This window comes from Bubalus kerabau, chromosome 1, assembly GCF_029407905.1.
Source record: "Bubalus kerabau isolate K-KA32 ecotype Philippines breed swamp buffalo chromosome 1, PCC_UOA_SB_1v2, whole genome shotgun sequence".
NCBI classification, from domain to species: Eukaryota; Metazoa; Chordata; class Mammalia; order Artiodactyla; family Bovidae; genus Bubalus; species Bubalus kerabau.
In genome coordinates, this window is record NC_073624.1 from 33,954,889 (window position 1) to 33,970,834 (window position 15,946).

Sequence of the window (15,946 nt, forward strand, 5' to 3'; positions counted from 1 at the left end):
GACATTATCCATTACATTTTAATGCCCCTATTTTTTATTAATATGATAACAGTTTGCCTTTCCTGCCCCCAAGGTCTCCTAGTCCTCACTTAATCCACCTCACTGCTGACAAATCCTCACCATGATTTAATTTTCTGGACCTAAATCTTCATGTTCCAAACCTTTCCTTGCCTCTATTTGTTCCTTAAGGGAAAGGTCAGCAACGAAGTGATAAAATGCCTTAAGAACTTAATGCCTGTCATTGACTTTTAATTTTTGACCTGTTCTATCTTCTTCCTTCTGAATATTATAGAGCACTATTTTAGCTGCAAGGTCTTTTCCATGAAATAGGATTACAATCTGAAAAAGAAGTCTTAGAGGATTACTTAATTGGCTTTTACTACTTCCTGGAAAAGTCATGAAGTTTTCAAGTCAAAAGATGATTTTTCTAACCACACACTCAACATACTAGTTTAGTGTCTATAATCTGGCTGAAATATTTTTCCTTATTAGAGTTCCAAGGGGCTAAAATATTATCACAGTCTCTGGCAAGAGGTTGTTTGGGAGCTATATTGATTGGTTTGTTTCCTAAATATCTTGGCTCTGCAGTGCTACAAAGACTAAAAAATGTTTCCCTCCAGCAGCTGAGGCAAGATACCTTGAAAACAAGCAGGGAAGGAGTATGTTAATTGAAACATATTTTTCAACATGTGGTATTTTAAGAGCCGTCATCTCAAAATACAAATCCCACACGTTCGTTTTGCAAGAAAATTGGTGCTGGGATATCTGATGGCTGGAAAACTGAAGAAGAGAGAGCATGATGGCCTCAACACAGGGGCCTAGAGCCGGGGGATGCCAGCTCCAGGCAGGGAGGAGACCCAGGGGACACCTACTATTCTAGCTCCTTCACTGCTCCTGCCCTTTAGTTCTGCTTGGGCAGAGGGCAGAGCCTGGCTGAACTGACATCACTGACAGTGATTTTAAATCTTTGCAAAGAGAAGCAATTTCTTCATTGTGAAGACTGCAAGATTGATTTCACTGCAACACCTGAGACCCTGTATTGATAAATAACCACCTAAGGGCAATAACAGTTGCAGCAACAATAGGGGTTCAATGTCTATTTGGGCTGTCCAACCCTACTTGAGCATCACCACCAGGCTTCTCATATAGGCTTCAGTCTCAGACAATCATTTAGGGGTCTCCCAAGTGACTGCTCCAGTGTTCTTGCCTGGAGAATCCCAGGGACGGTGGAGCCTGATGGGCTGCCATCTATGGGGTCGCACAGAGTTGGACACGACTGAAGTGATTTAGCAGCAAGTGACTGCATCCAATGTGGGGCTTTCCCCCTCTGCTCTGTGATAATGAACTCCAAATTTCTTACATATAAATATATATGTGTGTGTGTGTATATATATGTGTGTGTGTATATATATGTATATGTGTGTATATATATATATGCCACACCTAGCTGGGAGGTCTACCAGGATTACAGTTGGTTATTTTACACAGTAAAATCAAGCTGCTTCATTCCTCCACTAAAATTTACTGACCCTCTATCACATCCCAAGCTTCAGGGTAATAACTGAGATACTATAACAGAGAACAAACCTGAAATATACACAACAGCTCTTTCTCAAAGCTCTGCCTCCCAGGCTTGACTTTTACAGCTCTAACACTTTCATTCATATCGAGATAAAAAGTTGCAGAACAGAGAATAACATTTGACTTCCTGGATGTTTACAGGATGTCCTAGAGAATAACATTTGTTTTCTTGTATATTTACCTGACCTGTGGAGACAACTACAAGGACAAAAGGATTCTGCGCCAAGAAGTTTGCAAAAACCAGCCATACCTCTTCCCCTTTTAGTACAGAAGACTGAATCCGAATTTGGGTAAGATGGATCTTTGGGACACTAGTCTGTCATCTTCTCCATCTGCGGGTTTTCTGGATAAAGTCATGATTCCTTGTCCCAACATCTCATCTCTCCACTGACTGGCCTGTCGTGTGGCAAGCAATACGAGCTGGGATTCGGTAATAGAAAGTACTACAGAGCTCCCTATCCTCCCAAACTAAATACTGTCCATGGGACAGTGAATACTGTCTCAAATGAGACAGAACCTTGAATCAAATACTTAAACAACTGAATGTGAAGTGATGAATGAGAGGTATCTGAAGAAAGGTACCTGGAGGAACTGATACTCAAACAGGATCCAAGGGATTAACATGAGTGAACCAGATAAGAGAACACAAGAGCTTTCCAGGGAAAGGAACAGAGTATCAAAAAGCTGTATAGAAAGAGAGCACATAGTATTTATTAGGGACTGAAAGCAGGCCAGAAAGGTGAAGAGTCAAGGGTGAGAGGGAGCACCATGCAAACTGCTGCTAGAGCCCCGGGCAGGGAACAGAGTAGGCAGAGCCTTGTGGCCTAAGAAGGCTGTCTTATCCTGAAATCAATGGGATAGCTGATCAAGGATTTTAAACAATGGGATGACACAATCTGATATGCATTCTAAAATAGTAACTCAGGCTGCAATTTGGAAATCCACTGGAGAGGAGGCCAGATTAGATAGAAGAAGGCCAATAAGGGACTACTATAAAATCCTGGCAAGAGGCCACTGTCACCTGGAACAGGAGGGGAGAGGCAATGGTGGAAAATAAGGAAGAGAGATGTGAAAGAGAAAGAAATGATCTTCACAAACATTCAAGTGCCCTTCAGCTCTATCCAGTAACAATTTCTTAAGAATAATATACTTGAAAACTGGTTTAATAATAGCAAAACAAACTAAAATAAAATACAGTAATGGCAGAAAGTGAAGAGGAACTAAAAAGCCTCTTGATGAAGGTGAAAGAGGAGAGTGAAAAAGTTGGCTTAAAACTCAACATTCAGAAAACGAAGATCATGGCATCTGGTCCCATCACTTCATGGGAAATAGATGGGGAAACAGTGGAAACAGTGTCAGACTTTATTTTTGGGGGCTCCAATATCACTGCAGATGGTGACTGCAGCCATGAAATTAAAAGACGCTTACTCCTTGGAAGAAAAGTTATGACCAACCTAGATAGCATATTGAAAAGGAGAGACATTACTTTGCCAACAAAGGTCTATCTAGTCAAGGCTATGGTTTTTCCAGTGGTCATGTATGGATGTGAGAGTTGGACTGTGAAGAAAGCTGAGCGCCGAAGAATTGATGCTTTTGAACTGTGGTGTTGGAGAAGACTCTTGAGAGTCCCTTGGACTGCAAGGAGATCCAACCAGTCCATTCTGAAGGAGATCAGCCCTGGGATTTCTTTGGAAGGACTGATGCTAAAGCTGAAACTCCAATACTTTGGCCACCTCATGCAAAGAGTTGACTCATTGGAAAAGACTCTGATGCTGGGAGGGATTGGGGGCAGGAGGAGAAGGGGACCACAGAGGATGAGATGGCTGGATGGCATCACTGACTTGATGGACGTGAGTCTGAGTGAACTCTGGGAGATGGTGATGGACAGAGAGGTCTGGCGTGCTGTGATTCATGGGGTCGAAAAGAGTCGGACACGACTGAGCGACTGAACTGAACTGAACTGAACTGAATGCCCTTATATACAAACCTTCAAGTTACAAACTTTTAAAGATGTGAATGTGTGTTTCATCAATGTCAGGCATCAGTGAAATTTTAGTTTGCCTTCCATCTCCTATTGCTGACCATCCTTCAGCTCTACCATCTCCCACCTCCTCTCCCTCCTCCAGTCAGTAACTCTTCTTGCCTGTTCACTCGATGCCAGCCCCCATATGCCTTGGACTGTTCTACTGCACTTTTCAAGGTACTGTACTATAAGACTAAAAATGCTTTTATCTTTGTATTTTTATTATTTGGGTGAAAAGTATTATAAATCTATTACAGTACTCTACTATATAGGCGATTGTTAGTTAGGTACCTAGGCTAACATTGTTGGATTTAAAAAATATTGGATTTATGAATGCGTCCTTGAAACAAAACTCATTCATATGTAGGGGACTTACTGTAACAACTACATGTCCAGCACCAAAACTGTGGCTTAACTTTACAACTGTATGATCGTGTTTGTCTCCAATCTAGAATGAAATCCTAAGTGATCTCGGACATGCCACATCCCACACAACGTGGATCATTGTTAACACCCACTCCCTTTCCTTCTCCCAGTATTGTGGCCTTCACAGGACTGATCCTGGGTCCTTCCAGCACAGGCAGCATCTCCTTCCAAAAGAATGAAGCTGCAGTCATGTGGTTGCAAAGGCTCTGGAAGAACAACTCTCCCTTCTAATGTTAATTCAGCTTGTTTTCACTTACCATCTGTCATGCTATGTGCCAGAACCTGTCTAGATACTGCCCTCAGAAGCTTTCTGGTGTGCAGAAAGCATGTGAACAAATCACTGCTATTCAGTAGTACAGTGACAGAGATATACACAAATTTGGGCAGAGCAGAGGATGGGGAGAACAGATTTTTAATTGACATGGCAGGCAACAGAGATTTTGGAGAGGAAACTGGGAAGATTATACACATATGAAGATGCTTTAGCTGGATCTCGAAAAATGAAGAAAAATTTATCAGACAACAAAAGGAAGAATATGCTAGGCAGAGGGAATAAAAAAGCACAATTTCTGAGGGGAAATGCAAGTCAGGTGGTAATCACAGAGTACAGCTGATTCTTGAATGTAGGGGGAGGGGTGGTTAGGGAGCCCAATCCTCTGCACAGTCAAAAAAATTCTCATGTTAACTTATAATAAGCCCTTCTTATACATGGTTCCTCTGTATTCATGGTTCTGAACCTGAGTTTCAACCCACAGGAGATGAAGTAGTACTTTAGTATTTACCATTGAAAAAAATCGGCATATAAGTGGCCCCATGCACTTCAAACCCGTGTTATTTGAGAATCAATTGTATAAAGTAATAAGCAGCAGGGGAAAGAAGGTGGATGGCTATTACTAAACTGATACCATCTTATATTCTCCAAGAGTTCAGATATTGAAGGCCTGTGTGCCACTGCATGAAGTCTGACCTTTATCTATAGGTGGTAATCAGGCAGGATTAACTTGTCCAAGACTGAGGGCCTGCAGTCTAGAAAAGGAAGTGGCCTCTGGGAAAAGCACCATTGAGGCCAGCAGTGGTCTGGCACTGAAGGCCCTCAATCCAGGCCAATAGCAAGGCAGGATCCCAGCCCTCTCATCATGCCAGGGAAGAGGCCAACTCTTTTCAATTCCTGAGCCAACTAATAAATCCTTTTCTGGCAAGCTATGTCATTCACCCATGGGTGCAAGGCTTGTCCTCTGGCTGCTAGTCATGACTACAGAGGGCTCTCTATCAGCCACAAACACTGAGATGATAAACCAAGACAAAGTCAAGCTCTGCTGCATCTTAGTACAAAAATACCACAGTTTTTTGATCACATGAGGGGAAGGGTTCAGTTCAGTTCAGTTCAGTCCAGTTCAGTGGCTCAGTCATGTCTGACTCTGTGCGACCCCATGAATCGCAGCACACCAGGCCTCCCTGTCCATCACCAACTCCCGGAGTTCACTCAGACTCACATCCATTGAGTCAGTGATGCCATCCAGCCATCTCATCCTCTGTCGCCCCTTCTCCTCCTGCCCCCCAATCCCTCCCAGCATCAGAGTCTTTTCCAATGAGTCAACTCTTCGCATGACGTGGCCAAAGTACTGGAGTTTCAGCTTTAGCATCATTCCCTCCAAAGAACACCCATGGCTGATCTCCTTCAGAATGGACTGGTTGGATCTCCTTGCCGTCCAAGGGACTCTCAAGAGTTTTCTCCAACACCACAGTTCAAAAGCATCAATTCTTCGGCACTCAGCTTTCTTCACAGTCCAACTCTCACATCCGTACATGACCACAGGAAAAACCATAGCCTTGACTAGACGGACCTTTGTTGGCAAAGTAATGTCTCTCCTTTTCAATATGCTATCTAGGTTGGTCATAACTTTTCTTCCAAGGAGTAAGCGTCTTTTAATTTCATGGCTGCAGTCACCATCTGCAGTGATATTGGAGCCCCCCAAAATAAAGTCTGACACTGTTTCCACTGTTTCCCCATCTATTTCCCATGAAGTGATGGGACCAGATGAGGGGAAGGGTTAGCACTCCTAATTAGATGATTAATATGCCAGCCTAGCTTAGGGGTCCCTCTCCTGGAGTCTAGAACATCTAGAATCTCATCATTTTTAATCATGCAAAGGCAGCAGAGTATCTGCCAGCTGCTACTTGTCCTTCTCCATGAGTTTCCTGCTCTGACCCTGTTCCAGCAGGCTTGGCGAGTGTTCAGTCTGGCCACTTGCTTTTGTTTGCTTGCATGGCAAGCAGAGAGGAGCAGCCTAAGCGAAGCTACACAAACCATTTACATCTTATAACGACAGCCACTGGCATCAGGGTGCAGGACATTGCAGGAAAGCAAGTTCGTTAACAGTGAAACTTGTCAGAAAGTTCTCGAATGAACCCATGTAACAGATGACAAACCCTGACCTACTGCAGTGGCAGAGAGGTCTTGAAAGAGGGGGTGAAATCAAGAGATATTTACAAAAGGAAACAGCACTGGAAAAGTGGTTGCTACAGAGGATGGACTCAAACGTAAGTACAATTCCAGTGATTGAGTGGGTTATGGTATCATTTCCTGCAGCAGGGAATAAAAAGAAGCTGATGGGGACGGAGGGAGTTAAATTTTGAACATGTGGAAGGTAAGAAGTCTCTGGGACACTGAAGACAGGACCCAAATAAGGGGAGAGAAATGGTCTCTTTTCACTCACCACCACGTCCCCAGGAGTGAGTCCAGTCCCTAGTACACAACAGAAGTTGCTTAATAAATGCCTGAGGAATGAATGTGTCAACTCTCTATTTTATACAGAATTACCCAAATTTTAAGAAAGCATAGTTTTTCTGGCACAGGGCATATTCATTTTGGTGGCAAGTTCAACACACGTGAAAGGGAATTTCTGGGGCAGCAAAGCTTTATTTTAAAATTTAACTCAACTCTTATTATATGTTGTTGATTCTTGATTCGTACTAAATTTTATGGATCACATAGAAGTATTATAGTTTTTATATAATCAACAAGGACCTACTGGAAAGCACAGGAAACTATACTCAATTCTTTGTAACAAGGGAAAAGAATATGAAAAAAAATACATATGTCTATATAGATGTATATATACATACAACTGTGCTGTGTACCCATAACTAACATGATATTGTAAATCAGCTATACTTCTTTAAAAAAATGACACTTGAACAGGACAAATAGATATTTGTAAATAAATAAGCAAATACAAATAAAATTAAGATTAAAGCTTATTTTTATTGGAAAAGAAATACTATACTTTTCCCTGGAGTCCATACATATCACTGGCCTTCAGGTTTGAAGAACTCCAACAATCTCCATTTCATCTGGAAGTACCTGCCAATTGCAGTTACTTCATTTCTTAATGACCTTGTATGTAACAGTCAACATCTATGTCAGGCTTTAACAAAAAAAAAAAAAATTGGAAATGTATATGTTTTACGGTTCCAGAATAATAATACTTTGTGAATGTGCTATCATCTGAATAGTAGATAAGACCCCAAATTGTATTAGATTGGTCTAAAGGTTCATTTGTGTTTTTCTGTAAGATGGTAGGGAAAAACCCAAATGAAACTTTTGGCCAACTCATTAGAGTAGACTGAAGCCTAAGAAGAGGAAAATTTAAGCAAAATAGTCATATACTGATAAGGAGCTGCTAGCCAATGCATTAACAGCAGATCACCCAGAGTAAAAATTCTCGAATGAATTTAATTTGCTATTGTCTTTTTGCTCAGCACCTTTTAATTTTCCTTAGCAAAGAGTTAAAAGTCTGAGTCTCAGCAGACAAGAAAAATAAAATGTAGCAAAAAAAATTTTATGTGTAATAGTTTTCAGAGTATAAAATGGTGGTTATCCTCAGAAAGCACTTCTGTTTCCATTATAGTCAGCAAATCTTGATCCACACCCTATCCATCCTAAATTTCACCACACTTAGCCAGTCACCTATCCCTCCAGCCTCCTCTGTCCATGGAATTCTCCAGGCAAGAATATTGGAGTGGGGAACCATTCCCTTTTCCAAGGGATTTTCCCCAGCCAGGAATCAAACTCAGGTCTCCTGCATTGGAGGCGGATTCTTCACTGTCTGAGTCACCAGGGAAGTCCCATATTTTTCAGACAAATTGCTAATACATTGCCTTGGTTAACAATTTGCCCAGATTCTCTCCATCACTGAGTGTCTGTGTCCTCTGACAGTCACTGAGTGTCTGTCAGTCCACAGAGGTGACCCAGGAGAGGGTAAGAACTTAATATTTTGTCTAGAAAATTCTTCTTTATCAGGCCTAATTCTCAGCCTGAACCCACACTCAGGTCACTGCAGACTTGGCATGAGCCCTGGGAAGTGTGGACCAGCCCTGGCTTCAGGGAAATGATCTGGGGAAGTAGCCACCCAAAGCTGTGGGAACCAACATCAAGTAACCCGCAGTCTTCTGCCTCCAGCCTTTCGGTGTGACACTGGTAACTTGGCTTCTGTCTTATTTTCAAAACACACTCCCACGTTGCTCTTCCAGATTCCTGGTGCCCAGCTCAGACTCAGTTCTAGAAATGTGCCTCTGCCTTGTTCTCAAAAATTGTCCCGATTAGGCCAGGATTAGGGATGAAATTAACATCGTTGATTTGGAACACTCCTTGGAAGGACTGATGCTGAAGTCATTTGATGTGAACAGACGACTCATTGGAAAAGTCCCTGATGCTGGGCAAGACTGAGGGCAGAAGGAGAAGAGGGCATCAGAGGATGAGACAGCTGGATGGAATCACTGATGCAATGGACATGAACTTGGGCAAACTTTGGGAGATGATGAGCAACAGGGAGACCTGGCATGCTGGGGTCACAAAGTCCCTGGGGTTGCAAAGAGTCAAACATGACTGAGCGACTGAACAACAACAATACGGATGCATTTGAACCCGCAGCCATACGGATAGTGTTTCATGCCACCATGTTTTCAAATTCATCCACGTTAGACTTAGCAAATCTCCACTTCCTGGACATATGGATCTTCTGGCCACCAGGGAACTTGAACTTGGCCCTGCAGAGGGCCTCAATCACATGCTCCTTGTCCTTCAGCTTGGTGGGGATGGACATTATGACTTGGCCAAAGTGGACCCTGGCCACTGTGCCCTAGGGCTTTCCAAAGGCACCACACATACCTGTCTGGAGTCTATCAGCTCCAGCACAGAACAACATCTTATAGATACAGATGACATAATGGGGTGGAGCCACACCAGGATGTGAAAACCACCTTTGCCACAGCTTTTCACCATGTGATGGCAACTCATCCACTTTTGCCTTCTTCCACCCCAGGTCAAAGATGTAGATCTTAGCATCTGAGACACCTTGGCAAAAGGAAGACTTTGGGTATGGCTTTTTCTTATAGTATCCATAACACCATGCGGGGCAGCAGCAGAAACTTGGGACACCGGAAATACGGGACACCAGAAACTTCGGTGGTGGCAAAGGGAAAGAGCCAGTAATTCTCTACTTTTTGGAGCTGTGGAGCTTCTGGTGGCCAGGAAACTTGAACTTGGCCCTGGAGAGGGCCTCAATCATATGCTCCTTGTTTTTGCAGCTTGGTGTGGAGGAACATTATGATTTGGCCAAGTCCTAACAATGTCCATGCTGGAAACGTCCATCCTGTTCCCCTGGGTCCCTGCCTGGATTAAAGAATCAGCTCCCAAGTCTCTAGAAGGATGGGACCCTGCCCTCCTCTGGTCTGTACCTCCCTGAAGCTGCCAGTTCCCAAAATGTCTAGCCTAGTGGCTGGAAACTTGAAATCACTGACAGATGAATCTGGCTCTCTGGATAGAGCTTCACACTAGTGGATCATTATTTTATTTTTTCTTTTTTAAATTAAAGTATAATTGATTTGCAATGTTGTGTTACTTTCAAGTGTACAACAAATTGATGTAGGTATACATATACATCTAATATACATCTATTCTTTCTCAGATTCTTTTCATTACAGGTTATTACAAGATACTGAATATAGTTTCCTGTGCTGTACAATAGGTCCTTGTTGTTTATCTTTTTATATATAGAAGTGTATATATGTTAATCTAAAACTCCTAATTTAACCTTCCCTCTCCTCCCTTTCCCCTTTGGTAACCATTCGTTTATTCTCTTTTTAATTTATTTTATTAAAGTATAGTTGATTTATAATATTAATTTCTACTGTATAGCAAAGCGATTTGGTTATATATACATTCTTTTTCATACTTTTTCATTGTGATTTATCACGGATATTGACTATTCAGTTCCCTGTGCTATACAGTAGGACCTTGTCTATGCATTCTCTATATGATAGTCTGCATCTGCTGATCCCAAACTCCCACTCTATCCCTTCACCACTCCCTCTCTGCCTTGGCAACTACAAGTCTGTTTTCTATGTCTGTTTCTGTTTCATAGATAAGTTCATTTGTGTCATCTTTTCGACTCCAGACTTATAAGTGATACCATATGGTATTTGTCTTTCTTTTGCTTCTTATTATCTCCTGGTTACTGACAACAGTTACCTAGATTGAGAATCTTGGCTACTTGGCTACTACTGGCTAGACCTCCTTTTAGTCTCCATAGCTAAATTCACTTCCCTATTCTATCCCCTCCCTACCCCCTCTTCACTCTGTTGGGCAAGTCTACCCTGAAGTTCTGACCTGCAGATAAGAAGGTGTGTCAGGCCATGAAGGATGACAAGAACATTGCATCAGCTCCCAAGGGACCTAAAGACTACAGGCCAATTAGCAGAAGAAAGAGAGTAAATTGATTTGAACAGATACAAACATTAAGAAAATGTTCTCCATACTCATTTTGTATCTTTTTATTCCCTGACCAAATTAAATAAGTCAGAGAAAATTCAGTGTATGCTCTAAGTTAATCAAATGTATCTTTATGCAGTTATGCTGCTGCTGCTAAGTCGCTTCAGTCATGTCCGACTCTGTGCGACCCCATAGATGGCAGCCCACCAGGCTCCCCCGTTCCTGGGATTCTCCAGGCAAGAACACTGGAGTGGGTTGCCATTTCCTTTTCCAATGCATGAAAGTGAAAAGTGAAAGTGAAGTTGCTCAGTCGGGCCGACTCTTAGCAACCCCATGGACTGCAGCCTACCAGGCTCCTCTGTCCATGGGATTTTCCAGGCAAGAGTACTGGAGTGGGGTTCTTGCCTTCTCCGTTATGCAGTTGCTGCTGCTGCTGCTAAGTCACTTCAGTCGTGTCCGACTCTGTGAGATCCCTAATAGAATTAAGAAGTTCAAATGAGTACATCAAGAGCAAAAAAGAAACAGAGGCTTCCTGGTATGAAAACAAAAGCTCAAAATGAAATCAAAATCAGAAATACCTCTCTACATCTGGACATTGGCTCGTAAGAAGGACCAAGATAAAGACACCAGCTGAAGAAAAACAGAGATATACCAGTTTTCTCTGCAGGAAAACACCCTGTCATGTCAACCAAATCTAAGAAGAAAATGTTCTATGGAACATGCAAACCTCCTGAAAAGAGTTATCACTCCCATCACACCTGCGGATGAGACCTGACTCAGTGGTAACTGGTGTCATGCAGGCTTTTCAACCGTTTCCAGGAAGTTGTAAGTCTGAGACATGATCAGTCTTTGCACTAAATTTTATACACTGGCAAACATTTTAGAAAGGTCCACACCATGGCAAGATAGACCATTCATTACATCTCATTTTCATTTTATTTTCAACCATAGACAACCTATGATAAATATTAGAAAAGTGAGAGTGTTTGTTGTTCAGTCATGTCCAACTCTTTGGGACTCCCTGGACTGTAGCCTGCCAGGTTCCTTTATCCATAGACTTCTCCAGGCAAGAATACTGGAGTGGGTTGCCATTTCCTCCTTCAGGGGATCTTCCCTACCCAGGGATCCAGCCCAGATCTCCTAGCATTGCAGGCAGAGTCTTTACCATCTGAGCCACCAGGGAAGCCCAATTTTCATTACAGAAAGATCTTAATTTGTAATTATTTTTAAGTTTGAAAGACAAACACATCTTTCAGTTTACCTTCAACTACTCTGTGGGGCAACTCACTTCTTTTTTTTTTCCTTGTATCTTTATTTTAATTGGAGTATAATTGCTTTACAATGTTGTGTTAGTTTTTGCTGTACCATAGTGTGAATCGGCTATATGTATACCTATATTTCCTCTCTTGAGACCCGCCCCCCATCCCATCCCTCTAGGTTATCACAGAGCACTGAGCCAAGCCCTCTGTGCTATACAGCAGGCTCCCACTAGCTATCTGTCTTACAATGGTAGTGTAGTGTATATATATCAATCCTAATCTCCCAATTAGTCCCACCCTCTCCCCTCATTGCATCCACACATCTGTTCTCTACTTCTGTGTCTCTATTCCTGTTCTGCAAATAGGTTCATCAGGGCCATTTTTCCAGATCCCACATATATGTGTTGTTGTTTAGTCACTAAGTGATGTCTGACTTTTTTGCAACTCCATGGCCTGTAACCCATCGGGTTTCTCTGTCCATGGGATTTCCCAGGCAAGAATACTAGAGTCTGTTGCCATTTTCAGCTCCAGGGGATCTTCTCGACCAAGGATAAAACCCGCATTAACTGCATTGGCAGGCAGATTCTTTAGCACTGAGCCACCAGGGAAGCCCCAATATACGTGATATATTCTATATTTGTTTTTTCTCTTTCTGACTTACTTCACGCTGAATGAAAGACTCTAGATTCATCCACAACTCACTTATAATCTTGTGCTTTCCTCTCCTCTGAGGATAACAGACATGCGGAAATCCTGGGATGACCCACTCTCCTTATCTTCTCAGTTACAGAACAGTATGAGGAACAGTAGCTAATCCACTGTTTAGACACAGAATCTTAATTCACTAGAAATTAATAATGTTTCTCACATTGCATATTTCTCACATCACATTTCAGCATATCATCATTATTATCCAACTATAATGATACAAATGTCTGACTGCCAGAGTCTGAGGCATTCTCCATCACTCCTTTATGTTTTCCCAAATCCAAGACTCAACAGATTTATCTCCTCACTACTCACCAGCATGGAAAACTGACCCCTCTTCTAGTGCTTCCACTCCCCCATTGGTTCCTTTATTATCAAAATTCCTAAGAAATGCTTGCATGCCATAAATGCTTAAAAAGATAATAAAAGTAACATTATTATATGTTTGCATTGTGCATTCATTACAAAGTACTTTTACATCCCTAATCTCATTTTAACTTTGTTTCTCATAAGAACACTGAAATATGAACACCAGGTATTATCAATCCTGAACTGAAAATTCTAAAATTCAGGCTGAGAATAGTTACAACCACTAATGACTTACCTGAGATGACAAATACCATCATAGAAAGGCCAGGTCTAAACCCCAGACCTTTAGATTCCATTCCCTACATATTTTTTCTCTATTGCTGGCATCCAACCAATGATGAAAGAATAAATGCCCTGAGGTAGTTAATGGCAGTGGAATCGTGTTCTGGGTTCCTGTAATAAAGAAGCAATGTACAGAGAATAAAGTGCTTCCCTCTGAGAACCTGGATTTCTCTATGACAGATATGATGTGATTTATAAGGAACAAATATATTTGGTCATTCAGATGAACAAAATATGTTTCTGAAAGATATTTGGTCTCCTGCCTTATGGCTCCCCAAACTCTTGTAATTTCCTGAGTAATGAGTGAAGGGAGCATCTTTTATAATATTTGGTCTCTTGTCCCCAGTTCTTGGGGGCTTCCCTGGTGGCTCAGAGGATAAAGCGTCTGCCTGCAATGCAGGAGACCCGGGTTCAATCCCTGGGTTAGGAAGATCCCCTGGAGAAGGAAATGGCAACCCACTCCAGTATTCTTGCCTGGAGAATCCCATGGACAGAGGAGCCTGGCAGGCTATGTCCACGGGGTCGCAAAGAGTCGGACACAACTGAGTGACTTCACTTCACTTCACTTCCCCAGTTCCTGAAACTCCTTCAGAGCCATAAAGGTGAAATGGGTGTCTTGTTATTCATCACAAGCCCCTTCACACCACAACTGGGTTTATGTTAATGCAGGTCACTTTTGGAAACCACCTAAGGATGGGGGCTGGTTGTCAAGGAAACTCATCATGAACAGAGGATTGGAAGTTTCAGTCTCACTCCCTGGATCTCCAGGGAGAGGAGAGTGGCTAGAGGTTGAATAAAATACCAATGGTCAATGTGCTAATCAATTATGCTGACATAATAGAACCATCATAAAACACCCTAAGGATGAGGTTCGGAGAACTTCCAGGTTGTGGAAACAGGGTGCTTCCGCTTGCAACCAAGCAAGGCCTCAAGGACCCCAAGAACAGAAGCTCCTTTGTTGGGGACATTGCTCTATGTAACTCTTCATCAGGCTGTTGATCTATATCCTCTAATAGCCTTGGTAATAAATCGGTAATGGAGAAAGTAAACAGATTCCTTGAGTTCTGTGAGCAGTTCCAGCAAACTCACAGAATGCAAGAAGGAGGTCATAGGAACCTCTGATTTATAGAGGGTCAGTCAGAAGTCAATCAGGATAAGACCTGGACTTGCGACTGGCAGCCTGAGTTGGAGGGAGTCACTGGAACCTCCAATTCATAGTCAGTCAGTCAAAAGCACAAGCCATAACCTGGGCTTGCCACTGATGTTTGAAGTGGAGGGCAGTCTTACTGGACTGAGTCCTTGGTGTGCATGCTAAGTCACTTCAGTGTGTCCTCTCTTTGCAACCCCATGAACTGTAGCCCACCAGGCTCCTGTGTCCTTGAATACTAAGCAAGAATACTAGAGTGGGTTGCCATGCCTTCCTCCAGGGCATCTTCCTGACTCAGGGATCAAACCTGCATCTCTTAGTCCTTGGAATCTGATGCTAATTCCAGGTATGTAGTGTCAGAATTGAGCTGAATTGTAAGACCACCAGTTGGTGTCTGAGAATTGCTTGGTGGTGAGGCGAAGTCTCCAGTCACACACATTGGAATTGGGCCTAAGAACCCATTTAATAGAAACCAAAATAAAGGGACTAGTCTTATTTCTCCTTCCTAAGTGGGCCATAAGGCACTCAAAGTCAAAGGGAAGCTACAGTGCTTCACGAGATTCTACAGCCTGCATGTCTGTACTCTGGTTTTTTTGTTTTTTCTCTCAGATAGCTACAAAAAGAATTTCTCCATTTCCTTTAAGAATATTCATCTAAGGGAAGTAAAAAACTTAAAATGGTTTCAAGGTGACTGATATAAATTAACAATAAATAGCCAGAACCCATGATTGTTCAAGAAGAAAAAAAAAGAGAATAAACAATAATACATTGGAAATCAGATGGGCCGGGTTTTACATGTCAGCCCTCCACTTGCAATCTCTAGAATCGTGCGTAAGTTATTTAGCCCACCTCGGTTCTCAGTTTCACCTATGAAATGAAGACCACAGTAACCATCACACAGAGTTGCTACGAGGATAAAGCGAGCTAACATGTGAAAAAAACTAAGGCAGATAGTGCAGGTCAACACAAGGCTTCTCAGGTGGCACTAGTGGTAAAGAATCTGCCTGCCAACATAGAAGACATAAGAGACACGGGGTTTGATCCCTGGATCGGGAAGATCCCCTGGAGGAGGGCATGACAAGCCACTCCAGTGATTTTGCCTGGAGAATCCCATGGACAGAGAGGCCTTGTGGGCTACAGTCCATGGGGTCACAAAGAGTCCTGAAACAGCTTAGCAGGCATGCACAGGTCAGCACATGGAGTGCATCTGTCCAGAGATGAAATACTAAAATTTCCTAGCCTCTCTTTTGGTTAGACACAGCCATGAGACTCAGTTCTGATCACTGGCACATCAGCAGGAGTGTATCCAAATTTTCCTCTTCTGTTTCCTCTCAATCCTACAGGGATCCTGGATCAAAACTGGGTTACCTGGCCATCAG

The 15,946-nt window shown here is 42.5% G+C and overlaps 1 protein-coding gene and 1 pseudogene across 1 annotated transcript in view; both read right to left on the reverse strand.

Moving 5' to 3' along the window:
- Window positions 1-15,946, reverse strand: part of ST8SIA1 (ST8 alpha-N-acetyl-neuraminide alpha-2,8-sialyltransferase 1) — a 171,231-nt gene that overhangs the window by 92,191 nt on the left and 63,094 nt on the right. The gene's annotated exons all lie outside the window — the stretch shown is intronic.
- LOC129641208 (60S ribosomal protein L10-like) lies at window positions 8,615-13,434 on the reverse strand (annotated as a pseudogene).